Below are 5,161 nucleotides of genomic sequence, written 5' to 3'. Positions count from 1 at the left end.
CATGAACCCACCGCCACAGCCTTGATGTAAACCCAGCTGACTCAGATCAATATGTTCTATCAAACCCCCATCAATCCACCAAAAGGTCCAGAAGAAAGAGGAATAAAAAATGAAGAATGGAGAAAAAAAACAAACTATGTGAGTTATTGCAAGTTTAGGGTCCAGCTCCATCCCAAGCTTTTATTGTTGATTATTTTAATTTACAAGTTTTCATCAGATGTTCCCGGGTCTATTTTGTCCATATGTCTGTACTGTAAAGCTTCTTGAAATGAACAAAATATTTCTCATGCAAATATTAGAACCATTCAGCTTCTATGCACCACAAATCTGGAACAAACTTCCAGAAAACTGTAAAATAGCCAAAACATTGAGTCCCTTCAAATCCAGGCTAAAAACCCAACCTGCTTAAATTTGACTGGTAATTACTGTAATATTGCTAAACATATTTGTTGTATATGAATGATTTTGATGATGGCATTTGAGAAAATGCTAGATCTGTTGCTGGTTTCTGTATCGATGACTTTATTACGTTTTTGTGACTTGTATTTGTGTGTTTTCATGATGTAAAGCACTTTGAACTGCCTCGTTGCTGAAATGAGCTAAACATAAAAACTTCATTAGCTGTTAAAAATAACGCGTTTTTTTTTTTTTTTTTTAAGATACATTTTCCTAAAAAGCCCACTGTCCTTGGTGCTGATCCGAGGTTGGTTTTCTGTAGAGAAAATCCCCATCTTTGTGTTGGAAGTTTCCGTTTCCGTGCATTCCTCACTTGCGCGCGGCACGGGGCCGCGCGCGCACCTTCGCTCGCGCACGTATATATTGCTCTTTTCCGCGTCTCTCTCTGCGTTCACGGCTGCTGCCGTTTAAATATTCATTCGCTGCACCTCAAAGGCCCTTTTACTTCCCACCCCACCTGTATCAGACACACCAGCGCCTCTACACAGTGGCAGTAAATATCAGCAAACCGACATCACCGGTCACCTCATACGTCTAACATTTTAGCTCCGCGTGTGTTTGAGATCTTTTCACGCACGTGGACCTTTTTGCCAGTAAAACATCCGACAGGAGAGTGTAGTGAAATGGTTCAGACCGTCTTTCAGCTGGGATGAAATCACCCACAGAGCGCGTGCCTGCTTTGTACTGCGCAATCTTTAACGATTGCTGGTGAAGTCGGTGCGCTGGGATCCCACAATAAATAAATAAATAAATAAATAAATAAATAAATAAATAAATAAATAAATAATAGTCGCAACAGGCGGGCCAGCAAAGAGCTGCGTTCTGCGCTGGGTTTAAATGGAAATGTAGTTCCCTTCTCTCTCTTTTCTTATTTTATTATTATTGTTTTCGTGTCTACTGAGGAATTCCCCGACTTAGCAGAGGCGAGTCCCGCAGAGATGCTCGTTCAAAACCAAGTGACGGGCAAGAAAGCTGCGTTCCGCTCGCATCGCGGAGCACGAGGAGCGTTTGGATTGAAGTTGGTGATGGAGCATACGCCAAGAGGCACGCGATGAGGAGCCCTTTTCTGACATTTTGATTTTTTGTTATTTCCTTTTTCTTTCCTCCTTTTTTTTATTATTTTTTTTTAATTGTATTTTTGCAACGGCGCCGATCTGCCACCCCGAGACGCGTGTTTGAGCTCCCCAATCTCTGGGGGCGCAGCGCGTCAGCCAGCGCTGGCTGATGGAGATCCCTCTGTTCAACTTGGATACGCTTCTCTCCTTCGGTCTCATCACTTAAGTTTATAGCAATTGCGTGAACTGAAAGCGGATGGAGAAGGGAAGGAGGAAACGCGGTGACCAATGTTCACGGCTTCAAGGCGCGTCAGGGTCCAATTATTTACCCCTTCCTTCTTTCACGGTTATGCAACAAATTTCACCACCGAATGACTTAAAACGATGAGGAAATCAATCTTCGGGACTTTTTGAACCCTGAGGACCACTTCGGTTGTGATTGTGATTTTTTTTCTTCTTTTTTTTTTTTGGTTTCGAGAGCAAAGCGGTTGGAATATCGAACCTGTTCATGGGGGAGACGCAGGGCTCTGGAGTTACAGTGAATAATTTGGAAAGTGGCGCTTACGTTTGAGGATTACCAGGCGTTTAAAAATAAAAAATAAAAAATTATTCTCCTGCACAACACAGACGTCCAGGTTGATGTCTGAAAAGGTAAGAAAAACCAACGCGTCTGTCTGTCGTTTCCTGTTGCTTGTATTTAAATTGCAGTGGAACAAGAGTTTGGGTTTTAAAACACTACTGAAGTCAAATCCTGTCGATAATAGAAAAAAAAAAATCCTTTTCTGGTTCATATGAGTCTGTTGCCTGTACCTCAGAGGCCTTGTGAATTTTGGGGACATTACATCACTTTTTAACAACAGCGTGACATTTATTTATTTATTTACTTATTTATTTTATTATTTATTTATTTATAATTTTAGCTTAATGAACTGCTTCATTACAGATATTGAATTTGAGTTTGGACATTAAAACTCAAATCGAATAATAATAATAATCAATGTATCTAATTCATAGACCCGTGTTCCTCCTTTTTTTTCTTTGGGTATAAAGTACATGCAGTTCACGTTCACGTTTAGAGCCGGAGATCAAACAGAATGACAAATTATGTCACTACTTCAGCCTCAATTTTAAAATATACTTAAGTCTCGCCCAACAAGCGCAATTTGGGCTATTTTTGTTGTTGCCGATATTCCGGTTCAGACGGTTCGATGCCTAAATTATCTGAGAAACGAGCATCATTTAACTACGTATACGAATATATTCAATTCGGTTATCCTTCCTATGTGACGCAAAGCGGTTGTCAACTGGTTGTGCAGAAGGAAAATACCTGTTAGGACCTCTGTCTGGGTTAACTTATGGCAAAAAGAAAAAAAAAGTTACGCATCCAGGCAAAAGGGGGCGCTCTTTCGGCTGATATTATGTGTTTTGTTATCCAGAAAAAAAAAATCTCAGGTTTATGAAAGGTTAGAAATATGATCCCTCAGGTACAAGGCATTTCTATATCAGGAAATAAATAAGTATTTTAGGTTCAATATGTATTGAATATATTAGTCAATGTTCCATTTATTGTGGTTCGAAAGCATTTCTAAACAGGTGGGTTTTTAGTCTTGATTTCAGCTGTTCCGCAGTTTTCTGGGTGTTTTTATTTTTTTCCAGATTTGTGGTGTATAGAAGCTAAATGCTGCTTCTTAATGTTTGGTTCTGGTTCTGGAGATGAAAGACATTTCTTCTCTTTCAATTCTCGGGCACTTTTAGARGCTGTTTAGGATGGAAGGAACTTCTACCTTTTCTTTGTGATAAGTAATGTCATATTCAAGTCACCTCTGTATGCCTTCAACCTCTGTTTGCAAGACAGAAGGTGTTTCAACCACCTGACAATATGTAAAATTGACGTTTCGGAGCTTTACATATTTTCTCATCAAAAGCATATCTGGACTGTTGCTTTAATTCTTTCATGCAAGTTTGAGAAATCCTTTAATCTCCCACGGCAACCATTCGGTTGTGCAAAACACCTGGGTGGGCCTAGCTCCGCCTTCAACAACAAAGCTCCTCCTCAGTGCTGCAGTTTCTAAGCTTCGGCCTCACAGAGCAGCGCTCCTCTACAACTCCCCACTCGGCTCCTACAGACTAGCCAGCAGCAATTTGCAAACACCTGGTGGAGCTGAACATCTGAGCTTATTATACAAGCTTCTTCTCAGTGTAACGCTGGTAAAAACATTAAGGGTTAATTGAGGAGTGATGCCGAATGACTTCCTGAAGGTGGAGCATTGGAAAGAGCAGGAGTTTCTTAAAGAGACAGAGGTCCAATTTGAAGGTGTTAAATTAAGAAATCGAGTTTCTTTTAAGTTATATTTCATATACGCAACATTTTTATAACAACTGAAGGTAACATAGCTACTTGATTCTGTTATAAAATGGCAACATGCTGCTGGAAAATACATGATACTCCCCCTTTAAAAATTTTAGCAAATTTCCTATCTTATTTCAGCATGTATTTTACTTGCATTTTAGTAATAGTTTAGACAAAGCTTAATAATTATTTGCTGGAAAGCCAAATGATTTCCTCATAGTTTATTTTTCCTAAAATTGCTCAACATATGCTCTCTCTGTGCCAATTTCATTTTTCTGGAGAACAGTAGGTAAAATCTTTTCTGCTTTATAAAACTAAACTAATATTTACTTTGACAGAGAGGCTAAGTCAATTCCCAGTTGGTTGCAGTTTTTTTTTTTTTTGGTTGTTGTTGCTGTGTCTGTCTTCTACAGTGAAGGAAAGGCTAGGTGTAAAACAGTATTTTGTGATTATTCAGTAAGTTTGCATGATACTGAGCATCACTGTCCGGTAGCTGAGATTCCCGGCAGCCGTTTTTGTCCAATATGTCTAAATCTTGACATGAACATGAATGCTGCAGCAGTTCACAGGATGAATCTCTGAGGCGATTGAGAATATACCACTGAGCAAAACCAGTGTGCAAAAACCAGGCAGTTTATTTTTTTTGAGTTTATGTCTGGGATAATTTCAAACCAGATCGCACCTCACCAAATGAGGTTACTCTGATTGCGCTTTTGCTGAAAGCACTTCTCTGGGTGTCGAGATAATTACCACAATCATCCAGACTTTCATTGTACAGGAAATCAGCAGCGTCTTGACTGATGAGGCGAGCGGTTCAGTTCCTCAATGTATAGCAACACAAGATCAAAACAACTATAATTGTACTTAGCTCTCGTGGGGATTATTTTGGTGTTGGGAGATTGTAATTCTGGCTGTACATTTGTTTTTATCTGGATGCTCATTATGAGATACGGATTCTGAGGGAGACGCAGGAAAACATCCACTCCTTTTTCCTGACTCTAAGAATGCACGATATATAAGATATCGGTATCGGCTGATGTTGGTAATTTAACATATCGGTATTCATCCAATAAGTAAAACTCTGCTGATGTTAACAATAGACGTTTATTTTCATTTTGTTGCTGCTTGAATTTCAGGAGGTCAGGGTGAAGGGGTCAGCCATGTGGAATTTGTGTAATCATGTGATGACTGAACAAGTGGTGTAGCAGAGGATTATCAGGGTGTTTAACTAAGCAGAAAAGTAAAGTAGCAGTGTGGTCACTGTTACACGGTGTTGAAAGTGTAGGGCAATATATATATA

General features: G+C 39.5%; 1 protein-coding gene across 4 annotated transcripts in view; it reads left to right on the top strand.

The window, feature by feature from the left end:
- The first annotated feature begins 1,265 nt into the window (after nt 1-1,265).
- Nucleotides 1,266-5,161, top strand: part of LOC103479941 (voltage-dependent T-type calcium channel subunit alpha-1I-like) — a 200,969-nt gene continuing 197,073 nt past the window's right edge. For all 4 annotated transcript variants that reach the window (XM_008434689.2, XM_008434762.2, XM_008434828.2 and 1 more), the window contains exon 1: nt 1,266-2,162. The gene's annotated coding sequence lies outside the window, so the exon portion shown is untranslated. The remainder of the gene's footprint in view (nt 2,163-5,161) is intronic.

This window comes from Poecilia reticulata, linkage group LG1, assembly GCF_000633615.1.
Source record: "Poecilia reticulata strain Guanapo linkage group LG1, Guppy_female_1.0+MT, whole genome shotgun sequence".
Lineage (NCBI taxonomy): Eukaryota > Metazoa > Chordata > Actinopteri > Cyprinodontiformes > Poeciliidae > Poecilia > Poecilia reticulata.
The sequence above is the reverse complement of the archived record's forward strand: the minus strand, read 5'-3'. Positions and strand labels throughout refer to the sequence as shown.